Source organism: Macrotis lagotis, chromosome 1 (assembly GCF_037893015.1).
Source record: "Macrotis lagotis isolate mMagLag1 chromosome 1, bilby.v1.9.chrom.fasta, whole genome shotgun sequence".
Classification (NCBI taxonomy): domain Eukaryota; kingdom Metazoa; phylum Chordata; class Mammalia; order Peramelemorphia; family Peramelidae; genus Macrotis; species Macrotis lagotis.
The window spans coordinates 84,342,574-84,359,676 of record NC_133658.1 but is presented as its reverse complement, the minus strand read 5'-3'; the positions used below and the strand labels follow the sequence as shown (position 1 = coordinate 84,359,676).

Below are 17,103 nucleotides of genomic sequence, written 5' to 3'. Positions count from 1 at the left end.
AAGATTAGCAAATATCCCAATGCCACTGGATTATAGAACTTCTAGAGGAGAGTAAGTGATAATAAATCCAGTATTCTCTCCATTCTACATAAAAATAATTTGTTTGTTTTCAATCATATATATACTCTGAAGTCATGACCTATATTATTGAATAATTTGCATGTGAAATGATAGAGTATTAGTAAAAGACTGTCAGAACATAGTAAATGGTTATTAAAACCCATGCTAGGAAGACTTATTGGGTGATATCACCAGCTTCAATTTCAAGGAATTCATGAAGATAGGAGAAGCTGCTAGGATGAAGGTAGTCAGGGACTAGTTTTTGAATAGATGATTAATGTAATCACAATTATTTGCAGGAAAGACTTGGTCCCAAGAGTTAAGAGTCAGCCTTAAGTTTCAACAATAAATCCATGTGTCATAGGGTGGTTTTTGAAACCTGTCTCAACAAGGAAAGGGATGATGCCTTTTCAAAGGACATCTGGGGCAGAAGAGTCAGTTTGTCAATCAAACAAGCAACAAGTATCTATTAAGGGCTGACTAGGTGAGTAGCCTTGTCTTTGCCTATTAGGAAGACATAGAAAAAAAGACAATTGATAGTCCGTCGTCCTTGGGAGATGATAGATAGATTCTCAGTTCATCCTGCCATAAGTGGCCCTTGGCATTTTGAAGGGTATGATAGGATAGTGGGCTTGGTAAATTATAATTATAGAGAGGCAACTGAGAATGGGCACAGGCTCCAGATTGAAAAATTTAATTCAAGCTAAGGAAATTAAAGAACAAATAACTGGGTTTGCCTTTACTTGAAGAAGGCTGAGACAAAGATTAGAGGTGGGGAAGAGACAACTTTAGCTGGAAGATGGTAAGAATAGGAGAAGGAAAAGCTTCCTTCTAGAGAAATAATTCAACTGTTTGACAGGGTTTCTTAGCGGGGAAGAAAAAGAGGGAAAAATTCAGCTGGTAGAAATTCAGTCATGGCTTTGGTGAGGAAGGAAGTCTAGTTCAGTTCTGGCCCCATCTTAGACCTCAATCCAATTATCTGACATCAATGGAGTTGTATCTTCAGAAGTCTCAGAGCATATTTTATCTCTGGGCTAAACAATTAGCTTGCCTCACAACTGGCCTTGAGAGAGAGGAGAAGAATCAGGACAAAGAAGGGAAGAAATTCCTTAGCTTTTTTCTCTGATCCCGGGACCTCCTTATCCCCCAAAAGGTTTCTTTCATCCATGAATTTTTAACCTTTCCAAAGGTATTCAGGTAGAAAGACAAGGTTGTAAGTTAGACTGGCTAATTGTAGAGGCAAGAAGGGAAAATTTTAGGACCCCAGGACATGAATGAAAAAATATTTGGCAATCAACAAAAACAGAACAATTAAAATACCCCTGCTACGAACTGGAAATAGTAACCAAATATTAGACTTGCAAATGTCTCAAACAGCAGAGAGATTACTCAGGGTCCTCAGTTATAAAAGAAAACAAAAGGTGGATATTCAACAATAGAGACATTTGAATCATTGGTAAAAGGAAGGAAAGTTGAAAGCGAAAGGAAGAAAGGAAGGAAGGAAGAGAAAGAAGTAGAATGAGAGAAAAAGACAAAGAGATAGAATGAGAGTAAGAAAGGCATGGGAACAGTGTTCCCCTATATATACAACCTCAAATAACTCCAAAGCTCAAAAAATAAAAGTAAGTACAGCTATCAAGAAAAGAATAAGGACTTTCCATCAAGATGACAGAGAGAAATCAGGAACTCTTTTAAGATCTCCTGAGCTTCCCTCAGAAATGACATTAATCAAACCTCTAAACATAGTGACAGAGCACATTAAATAACATTGTGGAATATATTCCAGCAAGATTAGTCACTGGTGGGAGTGGCAGGGGAGCATGAGTGTACCCAGGTCAGAGAATAGAAAACCAGCACAGAGGTGGTATTTTCCTGCAGAGGTCCTAGGAGTTTGGGCTCAGGGTCAGCTGTACAGCAAATAGGCGCATGGAAGGACTTCAATGCAGGTACCTTAGACCTCCATTTAGTAGATAAGACTGGACTGGACAGCCAGATCCCATCAAGAGTCCCTGGTGTTCCCAACAGAGAGGGTTTAACCCAATTAGCAAGCTACTGACATTCCCATACAGGCAGTCTAGAGAGGAACCTTCAGGTGTTCCCATTATTTCCAACTGCCTGAGGAGGGGGAAGCTGGCAACCTCAATACAGACAGTCCAGAGAACAAGTCCCTGACATTCCTTAACAGTGGTTGGGTTACATTCTGGTTACTGTCCCCAGGCCAGTAAGCAAGCCTCTAAATTTACAACAGTGAATGTCTGTGATCAGATCCTTCCTGCAATACAAACTAGAGTCCAGTAAAACAATCTCAAAAATGATCTGTAGAAGGTTACCTTGGAGATAAGAATGCAAAACACCATATCAGAAAAGGATGACAGAAGGGGTACTATATGTGAAGCTATGGAGATGAATATGAATTGATCTCCAGCACAGAAAGACTTCTTGGAAGAGCTCAAAAAGGATTTTAAAAATCAAAAGTTGGGAAGAGAAATACATGAGAAATTCAACACCTTGAAACATAAACTGACAGAAGAAAACAAATCCTGTAAAAATACAATCAGGCAAAAGAAAAATAAAATGGATCAAATGTAAAAGGAGATGCAAAAGTGAAGTGAAAAAAATAATTCCTTGAAGAACAGATTGTGGCTAATGACTCTATGAGATATCAAGAATCAATTAAACAAAAATTTTTAAAAATGCAAAAATAGAAGAAAATGTAAAATACCTCATTGCTAAAACAGTTGACCAGGAAAATAGATTCAGTAGAGATAATGAAAGAATTATTGCATTACTTGAAAGTCATGATCAAAAAAAGAATTTGAAGAGGAAAAAAACATAAAGGAAAACTGCCCTGATATTCTAGAATCATAGGGTAATATGATTGAAAGAATCATTGATCACCTTAGGAAAGAATTCACTGATCACTTTAAGAAAGGGATCCCAAAGTGGAAATACAAAAGAATATTATAGTAAAATTCCAAAATTATCAGATTGTGGAGAATCCTGCAGGTGGGCAGAAAGAATCAATTCAAATACTATGAATCACAGTCAGGATTACATAGGACCTGACAATGTCACCCTCAAAAGACTGAAGGTCCTAGAATATGACATTCTGGAGGACAACGAAGCTCAGATCAGAACCAAGAATTAACTACCCAGCAAACCTGAGCATACTCTTTTAGGGGAAAGAAGGACATTTAACAAAATAAGTATCTTTTAAACTTTCCTGATGAAAAGACCAGGGCTAAAATGAAAAGTTGATCTTCAAACAGGAGATGGAAGAAATACATGAAAAGGTAAATAAGGGAAAAGAAAAAGAATTTTTTTTCAATAAGATTAAACTGGTTTCATTCCTAGGTGGGAGGAAGATTCTTATAACTCTTGAGAATTGTAAATCTATAAGAAGGAACATATTTAAAGAGAATTTTGATTGGATGATTTAAAAAATAAGACATTAAAAAAGAGGGATTGTATCAAGATAGGAGGAAGGGGGAGGCAGAATGGCATAAATTACATCACATGAAGAGGTGCAAAGGGCATATTACCAGTAGAGGAGAAAAAAGAATGGAATGAGAATTGCTTGAATCTTACTCTCATTGGATTTCACTCAAAGAGGAAATAATACCTATACCCAGTAGTGTCTAGAAATTTATCTTATTCTTCAGATAGCAGGAGGGGAAAGGGGGGGGTAGGGAAGGGAAGAAGGGATGGAAAGAAGACAAAGAAGGAAGAGAGGGGAAAAGCAAAGGGAAAAGAATAAGGGAGGCAGCTGATAAAAAGGGGGCAGACTGAGGGAGGTTGTGTTCAGAAGCAAAATACTGGTAAGGAGGGATAAGATAAAAGAAGGAAGAAAAGCACAAATGGCATGTAATAAAAGTTAGTTATAGTTGTGAACATGAATGGGATGAATTTCTCATAAAATGGAAGCAGATAGCAGAGTGGATTAAAAAAATCTACAATATGCTGTTTTCAAGAAATACTATGAAGCAGAGAGATAAATACAGAGCAAAATTAAAATGCTGGAGTATGATATATTATGCTTCATCTGAAGTGAAAAAAAGGGTAACAATCCTCATCTCAAATAAAGTAACTACAAAAATAGATCTCATTAAAAGAGGTAAGAAGGAAACTAAATCCTCCTAAAAGGTATCATAGACAATGATGTAATTTCAATACTAAACATACATGCTCCAAGTGGTATAGCATCCTTGGAGAGAAGCTGCATGAGATACAGGAAGACATAGACAGAAATACTATATTAGTGGGGAATCTCAACCTCCCTCTCTCAGAATTAGATAAATCTAATCATAAAATAAAGAAGAAAGTTAAGGTCAATAGAATGTTTAAAAAAGTTAGAAATGATAAACCCTTAGAAAAGGAAATATACCTTCTTTTCTACAGTACATGACAATTACACAAAAATTGACCATAGAACATTAAAAACCCTCACAATTGGGGCAGCTAAGTGGAACAGTAGAAAAAGCACAAGTTCCTGAGTCAGGGCGGCCTGGGTACAAATCCAGTCTCAGAGACATAATACTTCTCTAGTTTGTGACATTAGACAAGACACTTATCCATTGTCTTCCAAAAAAGCAAAAGCAAAAAACCCCAAAAACTTAAAAAAATTCTTCACAATCAACTGCAGAGAGCCAGAAATGTTTATTGCATCCTTTTCAGATCTTAATACAATTAAAATCATGTGCAATAAAGGATCCTGGAAAGATCGACCTAAAATTAATTAGAAACTAAATAAATTAATTTTATATAATGAGTAGGTCGAGTAACAAATAATAGAAGAAATTAATAATTTAATCCAAGACAATGACAATAAGGAGACAACATAACAAAATCTGTGTAATACAGTCAAAGGGAAAATTTTATATCTTTAAATGTTTGCATGAATAATAGAATGAAAGAGGAAATAAATGAATTTTGAGCATACAAATAAAAAATTAGGAAAAAATAAATTAAAATTCCCAATTAAATACCAAATTGGACATTCTGTAAATCAAAGGAGAAATTAATAGGAAAAATAATTCAATAGATAAACCTTTGATTAATTTGATTAAAGAAGAAAACCAACTTACCAGTATCAAAAATTAAAATGGTGAATTCACAAATGAAGAGGAAATGAAAGTAATGATTCAAAGCTATTTTGCCCAATTGTATGCTAATAAATTTGACAATCTAAGTGAAATGGTTAAATATCCAAAAATATAAAATGCCCAGGTTAAAAGAAGAAGAAATTAAATACTTAAATAGTCCTGTTTCAGAAAAAGAAATTGAACAAACTATCAATGAGGTCCCTAAGAAAAATCTCCATGACCAGATAGATTTACAAGTGAATTCTAAATAATATTTAAAGAACAATTACTTCCAATTCTATATAAATTACATTAAAAAGGAGGTAAAGAAGAGGTTCTGCCAAATTCTTTCTGTGACACCAATATTGTGCTGACATCCAAACCAGAAAGAGTCAAAATAGAAAAAAAAGAAAATTATAGACAACTTTGCTAGTGAATATTGATGCCAAAATTTTAAATAAAATAAGCTAGAAGCATTCCCCAAAAGATCAGGGATAAAACAAAAATATCCATTTTCATCACTATTATTCAATATTGTATTAGAAATGTCTGCTTTAGCAATAAAAGAATAAAAAAATTGAAGAATTAAAATAGCAAAGAAACAAAACTCTTTGTATTTGATGATAATATGATGGTATACTTAGAGAATCCTAGAAAATCATCTTAAAAACCACTTGAAACAATTAGCAACTTTAGCAAATTTGAAGAATATAAACATAAACATACAAATCATCCACATTTGCTTCAAAATATTATCAAAAAGATAATAGATAACAGCAAGCAATAGAAAAAGAAATTCTATTTGAAATAACTGCAGATACCATAAAATACTGGTCTGCCAAAGCAAACTCAGAAACTATATGAAATCAACTATGAAACACTTGTCACACAAATAAAATCATATCTAAATAATTGAACAAATATCAATTGTTCATGAGTCAAGTTAATTCTACCAAAATTAAATTACTTATTCACTTACATAAGAATAAAACTACCAAAAATTACTTTATTGCGCTAGAATCAAAGTAACCAATTCACATGGAGGATTACAAGGTTCAAAATAAAAAGGAAATTAATGAAAAAATGGAAAAAAAGGAGGCCTAATCATACTGGAGCAAAAATTATATTATCATTTTAGAATCAATTATATTAACTTTTTGGTCCTGACTAGGAAATAGAGTGGTGAATCAGTTGAATAGATTAGATGTAAAAGAAACAATATTAAATGACTATAGTAACCTATAATTTGATAAACCCAAAGGTTCCAGCTTCTGGGGTAAGAACTCTTTGATAAAAATTGCTGGGAAAACTGGAAAGTCTAGATAGAAACTTGACATAGACCAACATCTCATACCCTATACCAAGAAAATATCAAAGTGGGACAAGATTAAGACATAAAAGTTGATATCATAAACCAAGTAGGAGAATAAAGAATAGTTTCTTTGTCAGATCTATGGAAAAGGGGAATAGTTTCTGGCTGAAAAGATAGAAAACATTTAAAATGTAAAATGGATCATTTTGATTATGATAAATTGAAAAGTTTTGCATAAACAAAACCAATACAACCAAGATTAAAAGGAAACCAGTGAATTGGGAAACATTTTTTGCAGCTAGTGTTTCTGTTAAAGGTCTCTAAATATATATATATATATATATATATATATAGATAGATAGATAGATAGATAGAGAGAGAGAGAGAGAGAGAGAGAGAGATAATTGAGTCAAATTTACAGGAATACAAGTCCTTCCCCAATTGATAATGGTCAAAGAACATGAAAAGGTAATTCTCAGATGAAGAAATTAAAACTATCTAAAGTCATATAAAAATGCTCTCAATTATTTATTAGAGAAATTCAAATTAAAACAACTTTGAGTTACCTCCTCAAACCTATCAGATTGACCAAGATGACCTAAAGGAAAATGATCAGTGTTGGAGGGGATGTGGGAAAACTGGGACACTAATGCATTGTTGGTGGAGTTGTGAATTGATCCAAACTTTCTTGAGAGTAATTTGGAATTATGCCCAAAAGGCAATAAAACTGTGCATATCCTTCAATTCATCCATACCACTGGGTCTGTATCCCAAAGGGTTCACAAAAAAGGGCAAAAAAACTCTCATGTACAAAAATATTTATAACAGCTCTTTTTGTAGTGGCAAAGAATTGAAAATTGAGGGGATGCCTATCAATTGGGGAATGACTGAACAAATTATGGCATATGAATGTGCTAGAGCACTATCATTCAACAAGAATTCATGAGGGATAGGACTTCAGAAAAATCTCTAAAGACTTGAATGAACTGATGTTGAGTGAAGTGAGCAGAACCAGGACACTATACACATTTACAGCAACATTGTGTGATGATCAACTATGATGGACTTGCTCATTTCAGCAGTGCAATAATCAAAGACAATTCTAAAGCACTTCTGATGGAAAATACCATCCATATCCAGAGTAGAAACTATGGAGTTTAAATGTAGGACAAAGCTCACTATCTTCACTTTTTTTTAAAGTTGCCTTACACATTTTTTCTTTTTGTTTACATTCTTCCTTCACAAAGTGTTTTTTTGATTTATGGTTAACATATACATACATAACCTATATTAGACTACTTACTGTCAGGAGAGAGAGTAGAGAATGCAGGGAGGGTGACAAATGTAAAACTCAAAATGTTAGAAAAATTATTATTATAAACTATCTTTGCATGTAGTTGTAAAAATGAAGAAATAAAATATTTTAAAAGAAAAGAATAAGTAATGAAATAAATTACCCTTTCTTCACATATTTTTTTAAAGTTAGAAAGACTTGACCCATGAGGATAAGAAAAGAACAAAAGGTCATTCAAAGGCTAGAGAAAGACACAAGGAGCTAAATATGGAAACATATCTTATAAAATATAAATATAAAATAATAAAAAACATTCAATGATCAGACCTGGGTGGTTAAAAGAAAAAATGATAATACTTCTAAAATTAAATTATATTTCAATACTATTCTAATCAAACAGTCAAACAGATACTTTAAATTACTAGATAAAATAATAGCAAAATTATTTTAAATATCAATGGAAACAATGAGAAAAAATGGGAAATAGCACTTCCAGAAATGATTACTTTTCAAATTAGCTATTGTTTTTTTTTTAAAGCAGAGCAGGAGACTCCAGGAAAAGACCTCTTTCTGGACTGCTTTTGTCTTCAAGACACCCCTTCCTGGGGCTCAGCTGGCTCTCTTCTCCCACCTCCTCCAGAAACTAGGCTGTGTCTTCTCTTTGGGATACCTATCTTCCACTGACCTCTCCCCACCCTACCTTGGCATCCACTTCAGGTATGTTGCCCCTGTTAATACTGCTTCTTTTGTGGGTCCCTGCTGCCATTCCAGCCCCAGCTGACATTCTTCCAGGCAACTTCAGGAATGAGGAAAAGATCATTGGTGGTCAAGCATGTGTTCCTCACTCCCAACCCTGGCAGGTTGCACTGTTCGCCAGTCACAATTTTCACTGTGGCGGTGTCCTGTTGTCTAATCACTGGGTCCTTGCAGCAGCTCACCGTGTCAACTGGAACCTTCAAGCATACTTGGGCAAACACAATCTCATTTACCAGGAGTCCTCTCAGAAATGGGTGAATGTGGTAAAGAAGATACCCTACCCCAAGTACAACACCAGAACCAAAAACCATGACCCTCATGCTGCTCTTCCTGGAGAAACCAGTGAATCTGACTAACAAAGTTCTGCCCATTCAACTGGCCAAAGACTGTGCCAAGCCTGGGACCACCTGCATGGTGTCTGACTGGGGTACCATTTCCAGTCCTTTTGTCCATTATCCTGATGCCCTTCAGTGTGTGAACATCTGTATCTCATCTGAGGAAGAATGCAAAAGAGCTTATGGGAAAGCCATCACCCTGGCCATGGTCTATGCTGGGGAACCTGGAAAGGATTACTGCCAGGGTGACTCCAGAGGCCCATTGGTGTGCAGTGGGGCCCTGCAGGGCCCTGTGTCTTGGGGCATTGAACTTTGTGCTCTGAAGTCATTTCTTGGTGTTTACACTAACCTGTGTCGGTACCGGACCTGGATCTTAAATGAAATTCAGAAGAAAGCATAGAAGAAGCATTGACAAAACTCCCCCCACACCCCTGGGAAGAGTGCACAGTTCAACCTCCAGTCCTACCCACACCCTACAAAGGAACCCAGGCACAGGATCCTTCTAATCAACCCGGTTGAGTTCTTTCTCCCCACCAAGATCATCCTGCCTTCTCTACCACTGGAGAACCCAAATTTACCTAACCCCACCTCTACTCCAGATTTGGATGCATGAAAAGAATTTAGTGATGAAAAGAAATAGCAGATCTGGAAAAGAACCTTTTAGAAAGACCAAATATACTTCAATTTTTACAAATGGGGAAACTGAGTGTTAAAGTGATGTCCTAAGTGTCACCTAATTAGGATGCAGCAGACAGATTGGAGACTAAGATCTGGGATTGGAAGGCATAGATCATGACTCCTGAGGCTTGCTCAGGTATTCCAGAGTAAGGCAACTGAATTGATCCCTCTTGTTCACTCCTTCATACCCCAACAATCTTAGATTAACAAAACCTACAGTATGTTCTTTGTGACTGAGATGTACTAGCTTTTCCTTTGTAATTGGAATGTCCTGTGTGATTGAGGGGGATGGTAAGAATGGGGGGTGGGAAGGGAAAGGAAGCTGGCTGGGAGAAGGGACAGCCTGGAGCCATCTGGGAGGTGTAGAAATAAAAGGCTTGATATCAACCATGTTCTGGGAAGACCTCCCCTCATTCTCTGAGTCACTTTCCACATCCCCATAGTGTCCACCACAGCTTTGTCCTCAATGGTCTCACCTGTATCACTGTCCCAAAATCTCTGACTCTTGTCCCAGGTGGCTCATTGCTATCATGTCAGATGCATCATTGACCTCTCCATCTCCATCATCCATGCCTCTGGTCCCATTTATGGATGCTTTCAGACATCTTTGCCATATATATCATCATGATTTCCCTCTCCCTGTCCCTATAAATTCCTATAATCCCTGTTCCTACAATTTCCCAGTGTCCTACCATCATCAATCCATATGTTTCCACATCATTTACTTTACATCCTGATTATTTCCAACCCTTTGTTCCTCTGGTCTGCTCCTTCCAATGGCATTGTCCTTGGAACCTTCATACTTAAATAATAAAGTAGAACTCATTTCCTGATTTTAAAAAAAAAGCAGAGCAGTGGAAAAAAATCAAACAAGAAAAAAATCAGAAACAATTACACACAACAATTCAGTGTTTGATTAAACCCAAAATATATGTTATCCAGACAAAATCCATATTTGGCAAGAATATCTGGACAAATTAAATTTAAAGCAATATCTTATACCATGCACTCTATTAAATTCAAATTGAAATATAAACTGAATAATAATAATAATAATAATAATAATAATAGCAGCATTCATATAGAACTTTGGTTTTTTTTTTAAATCTTTATGTGTGTTAGCTCATTTGAAAATCAAAGGTCATGGTAAGATGACTTCCAGAAAGGAGTCAAAATGGTAGCATGAAGCTAATATGCTCCCAGAGCTTTTCCTTACCAAAGATAAATGAAACCTCTATTCTGACATTCAAACTACAGATACAACCAAGAAAAAGAGAAGATTCAAAGAAGATTTCAAGGGAAGGCATCATGGCGGATCTTCAGTAAAGTTCTGTCTCCTTGAGGGAAAAGGAGAAGTAAAGCAGAGCAAGGTGGGAGAGCAGGGAAAGCTCCCAGGAGGCTTTTAGCCACAGTGAAATCCAGGTGCTGACAGCTTGAAAACAACAGAGGTCCTGGCAGCTAGATAGCAAACTAGGCAGGAGGATCCCTACCCCAAAGTCTGAGGTAAAAGAGATGACTCGGTTGGAAACAAACCATTGCTAAGTCAGAACCTGGATATAAAGGAGGAAACAAATCTCTGCAAAGGCAATGCCTGAACTGCATAGGCAACATCTTGTTCAGTGACAAGCCAGCAATCAGAGCCCAGCCCCAGCAAAAAAAAAAAAAAAATGTTTGGAACTATACTCTCTATACCCCAGGAGCAGAGCTAATACAGCAAAGGTGATCAGAAAAGCTAAGAGTGCTCACTATAGAAAACTACTTTACAGACAAAGATAAAAGCAATGCCATGTCTGAAGAAGAAATCAATGAAAAATCACTCACAGGGGAAGTATCAAAACAGGCTATACATTGGACTCAAATACAAAGCTCATTGAAGAACTTAAACAATAATTTAAAAACCAAAGAAAAGAGGAAGAAGAAAAAAATGGAAAAAAAATAAATGAGAGTCATACAGGAAAATTACAAAAAATTGAACAAAGAAATTAACTCCATCAAAAGAAAAAGTAACCAACTGGAAAAGGAAACACAAAAGCTAATTGAAGAAAATAAAAACCTAAAAGTTAGTATTGATCAAATAGAAGCCAATGAATCTACAAGACTACAAGAATCCATCAAACAAAATAAAAAGGCTAAAAAAATTGAAGAAAATGTAAAGTACCTTATAGGGAAAATGAATAATCTAGAAAATAGAACCACGAGAGACAATCTATGAATTATTGGACTACTAGAAAGCCTAGAACAAAAAAAAAGAACCTGGAAACAGGAAATTATAAGGGAAAACTGTCCAAATCTGCTAGAACAAGAAGATAACATAGCCAATAAAAGAATTCACAGAAACTCTCCAGAAAAAGACCCCAGGATAAAAACTCCAAGGACTGTTATACCGAATTCCAGAATAAAGAAGAGAATGTTGTAAGCACTAAAAACGAAAACAATTCAAATAGGAGGGAAACACAATCAAACTCACACAGGACCTATCAGCCTCAACATTAAAGGATAGCAAGACCTGGAACAGCATATATCGGAGAGCAAAGAACCTGGGATTATAACCCATAATGTACTACCCTGTAAAAATCAGCATATATTGTCAGGGAAATAGATGGATATTCAATGAAATAGAGAACTTCCAGAATTTCCTGGCACAAAGAGCAGAAATGAACAGAGAATTCGATCACCAAATAAATACATGACTCAAGAGTTGCATGAAAAGGAAAAGGAAATAGGGAAAGAAAAAAATAAAATAAAACAAATGTTGGTCAAGACCATCAAACTGTTTACAACTTTAAAAGGGAAGAAATTCTAATTCTTTAGAACTTTACTTCTTTAGGATAACTAGAGGGTCAAATATAATTGAGGAGAATGAATTTGAAGATTGTGTATAGTTGGGTCTTATCTCTCCATTGGAGAGGTGCAAGATGACATCACTGTTTGAGATGAAAAGCCCAGAAGAAAATCAGGGGTGTTAACTTTGAACTTAAGTGTCTCATTATCCTTTGACCCACTTTAATTCTACTTTGTTCAATGGGGACATCATATACTGCCAGGTCCTAAGTCAGGGTCTCTGTAACTTACAATCATTTGTAAAATTCTCAGGTGAGACCCTCAGAGCCTATCAGTACTTAGAAATCTTTAAGATTTTTGCAGTTAATTAGATCAGGTTTTTGACATAACCCATGCTTCACTTAACAAGGGGTTAAGTATACTGTGTGGAATGGGGGGGGGTAAAGTGGGAAAGAAAATAGGCCAGGGGAGTGGGGCACAAATAGTTCAAGAAATGATATGCCTTTGGATGATACTTTAGCTCATGTGGAGGACTGTATGTATTTGGAGGGTCCTTGAAAAGGGGTAGGGTGAAAAAAGATTATAATTTGATAGAATTGGAGACAATGCTACTTATCAGGCAATTAAGGAAACAATCTATGATGATACTTTTGATAACATTATATGTTTACCAAGAAATAAAATAATCAAATTGTGATTGACAATACTTGATTAATAATACTAGAATGATAAATAATACCAAGGGAAGAGGCACAAAGATTTATAATTTTAGAGGGAAAGAAGAGAGAATGTGAATGCTGAGTAAATTCCATTCAATAGATTTAGCCCAGAGAGGCATAAGATACATTTTCACTTGGGTTAAAAAAATCTACCCTAATCTACAGGGAAGGGGAAGACTGAGAAAGGGAAAGATAAGGGAAGAGGGGAATGATAAAAGGAAAGACAAAAGTATAACTGAATATATTGAAAGTTAAATTTTTAAAAGAAAAATCAAAGGAGAAAGGTAGTAAAATTTTGGTGAGGAGGAATAAGAGAAAAGAAAAAATATAATTGGAGAAAGATAGCACAGAGGAAAATACAGAATTAGTAATCTTAACTGTAAACAGGAATGGAATGAACTGTCACATAAAACAGAAGTGGATAGCAGAATGGATTAAGAACCAGAATCCTACAATATGTCATTTACAAGAAACACATTTGAAGTAGAAAGATACACAGAGGGCAAAAATAAAAGGTTGGAGCAAAATATATTATGCCTCAGAAGAAGTAAAAAAACAAAACAAAACATAGGTAGCTATCCTAATGTCAGATAAAGCAAAAGTAAAAATCAATCTTATTAAAAGAGACAAGGAAGGAAACTACATCTTAAAAGGCAACTTTGGTAATGAAGCTATATCATTGCTAAATATGCAGGTATCTAGTGGTATAGCATCCAAATTCCAAGAGGAAAAGCTGAGTGAATTACAAGGATACATAAATAGCAAAATCTTAATAATGGGAGACCTCAATTTCCTTCTCTCAGAACTAGATAAATCTCACCAATAAATAAGATAATAAATAAGAAGGAAGTTAAGAAGATGAATGGAATCTTAGAAAATTTTGATATTATAGACCTCTGGAGAAAGCTTAATAGGGATAGATAAGAATATACTATTTTCTCAGCAACATGGCACCTATACCAAAATTGAACATATCTTAGGGCATAAAAACCTTAGCGTCAAATGCAGAAAGGCAGAAATTATAAATACTCACTTCTCAGACTAGATAACTAGAAATTAAATAAATTTATCTTAAATAATGGATGGATCAAACAGCGAATAATAGAAATAATTAGGGGCAGCTAGGTGGCACAGTGGATAAAGGCTCTGGAGTCAGGAGTACCTGGGTTCAAATTCCTTCTCAGACACTTAATAATTACCTAGCTGTGTGGCCTTAGGCAAGCCACTTAACCCCATTTGTCTTACAAAAAAAATGTAAAAAAAAGAAATAATTGATAATTTTATCCAAGAAAATGATAATAATAAGACATCATACCAAAATTTATAAGTTGCAGATAAGGCAGTTTTGAAGGGAAACTTTATATCTCTAAATGCCTATATGAATAAAATAAAGATGAGATCAATGAATTGGGTATGCAACTAAAAAAGCAAGAAAAAGAACAAATTAAAGATCCCCAATTAAATACCAAACAGAAATTCTGAAAAATCAAGGGAGAGATTAATAAATTTGAAAGCAAGAAAACCATTGATCTCATAAATAAATTAAGAACTTTTTAATAAAAAGTCAATAAAATAGACAAATCTTTGATTAATCTGATTAAAAAGAAGATAACCAAATTACTTGTATCAAAAATGAAAAGGTGAACTAACCACCAAAGAAGAGGAAATTAAATAAATAATTGAGAGCTACTTTGCCAAACTATATGTCAATCTGAGAGAAATGGATGAATATTTACAAAAATACAAACTACCTAAATTAACAGAAGAAGAAATAAATTACTAAAATAATCCCATTTCAGAAAAAGAAATTGAAGAAACCATCAAAAATTCTCTAAGAAAAAGTCTCCAAGCCCAAATGGATTTACAAATGAATTTTACCAAACTTTTAAGGAACAATTAATTCCTATTCTACATAAACTACTTTAAAAAAATAGAAGGAGTTCTGCCAAACTCCCTTCATGCCCCAATATGATGCTAATTATGAGCAGGAAGAATCAAAACAGACAAATAAAATTATAGACCAATCTCATTAATGACTTTTTTCTTTTTAAAAAATTTATTTATTTTCATCCATATGCACATGTATATTTTTAAGTTACAAAATATCCTTCTACCCTTCCTTCGCACCCTCTTCCCCTCAGTGGCAAACAGTCAGGTTAGCATTATACATACATAGTTTGGATAAACATGCTTACATATTAGTCATTTTCAGTATGAGGAATCAGGATTAAGGGAAAGAGATACATAAGAGATAATTTTTATGAATTGTTCATCAGATTCTGAAGGAATGGTTTTCTTTTTCATTTTTCTGTTTTGCTTTATTTTGTTTTTCTTCCACTGGATGCAGATAACACTCCATAGCCAGTCTATCATGGTTTTCCTAGCTCTCTGAACTCCTGGGAGGAGTTGCTTCCATTAAGGTTGGACATCTCACAATGTGATGCAAAAATCTGAAATAAAATTTTAATAATGATACTACCGCATGTTATTCCTAGGATAATACACCATGATCAGGTAGGATTTATACCAGGTAGGCAGGGGTATTTCAATAATAGAAAAAACACTCAATAAAATTAAATATATCAATAGCAAAACCAATAGAAATCATATGATTATTTCAAGAGATGCTGAAAAAGCCTTTGATAAAAATACAACATCCATTCTTATTAAAAACACTAGAAAGTTTAGAAATAAATAGAATTTCCTTAAAATATTTAAATAGTATCTAAAATCTTCAACAAATACTATAAGAAATGGGAATAAACTTGGAGCATTTCCAATAAAATCAGTGCTAAAACAAGGATGTCCATTATCATGAATACTATCAATATAGAATTGGAAATGCTAGCTGTAGCAATAAGAGAAGAAAAAGAAATTGAAGAAATCAGAATTGGCAATGAGAAAGCAAAGCTTTCATTCTTTGCAGATAATATGATGTTATACTTAGAGAACCCAAGAAAATCATTTAAAAAACTCCTTGAAACAATTAACAAATTCAGTAAAGCAGGATATAAAAATAAATCCAAATAAATCATTAGCAATTCAATTTATGAAACAACAAAACCCAAGAGCAAGAGAAAGAAATTCCACTAAAAGTAACTATAGACAACATTAACTACTTGAGAATCTACCTCCCAAGACAAACCCAGAAACAGTGTGAATACAATTATAAAGCACTTCTCACCCAAATGAAGTCATATCTAAATAATTGGAAAAGTGTCAAATGCTTATGGTTAGGATGAGCTAATATTAAAAAGATGACCATTCTACCCAAATTAAATTACTTATTCAGTGTTATACCAATCAAATTACCAAATAACTACTTTACCAAGCTAGAAAAAATAGTAACAAAATTCATCTGGAGCAAAAAAGTGGAATAATAGCAGAGGAACTGATGAAAAAAAATGTAAAGAAAGGTGGCCTAGTGCTCACTTCGGCAGCACATATACTAAAATTGGAATGATACAGAGAAGATTAGCATGGCCCCTGCGCAAGGATGACACGCAAATTCATGAAGCGTTCCATATTTTTAAGAAAATTGACTTCAAGGCCAGCTGTTTGGAAGAGAAAATGAGCAGTGGCCTTATTCACCGGATCATTGAGGAAGACAGCAGTGGCATCCAGATGGGTCCCCTGAGTGACAAGATTTACAGTGAGGTCACTGTGGAGTTCATTAAGACCAGGCCTGAAGAGAACCAGTTGCAGAGTGGGCTGCTGCTGCCTGCAATGAAGCACCTGGAGACTCGATCCTGGCCATATGGACTCATGGCTTTGGCCCTGAGAACAGCCAGCAGAAGCAAAGAGTCTGTGCTGCTGTTTGAGGAGAAGGAGGCTCCGCAGCCCCAGCTGCCCGCCCAGCTGGATGAGGATGACCCTCTGGCCTATGCCCTGGATCCAGCCCTTGAGTGCCACAGCCCACCCCCCGACTACAATTCAGTGGTCCACTATTCCGACTCACTTGCGTAACTTCCAAGCAGTCCTTTCCCTTCAACAAGCCCCTTCCCACCACAGCTGTGGCACCTGCCATCTCCCCTAGAACACCCCTCCCCTAGAACACCCCCCCCCTTTATCCCACCCCTCAGGAGAA

General features: G+C 35.3%; 1 non-coding gene and 1 pseudogene across 1 annotated transcript; both read left to right on the top strand.

Annotated features, from left to right (window-relative positions):
* The first annotated feature begins 8,466 nt into the window (after nucleotides 1–8,466).
* On the top strand, nucleotides 8,467–9,238 carry LOC141512640 (kallikrein-14 pseudogene; annotated as a pseudogene).
* Nucleotides 9,239–16,440: 7,202 nt separating this feature from the next.
* On the top strand, nucleotides 16,441–16,547 carry LOC141510308 (U6 spliceosomal RNA). Its single transcript, XR_012474812.1, has one exon. It is a non-coding gene; the product is annotated as a U6 spliceosomal RNA (small nuclear RNA).
* The last annotated feature ends 556 nt before the right edge of the window (nucleotides 16,548–17,103 follow it).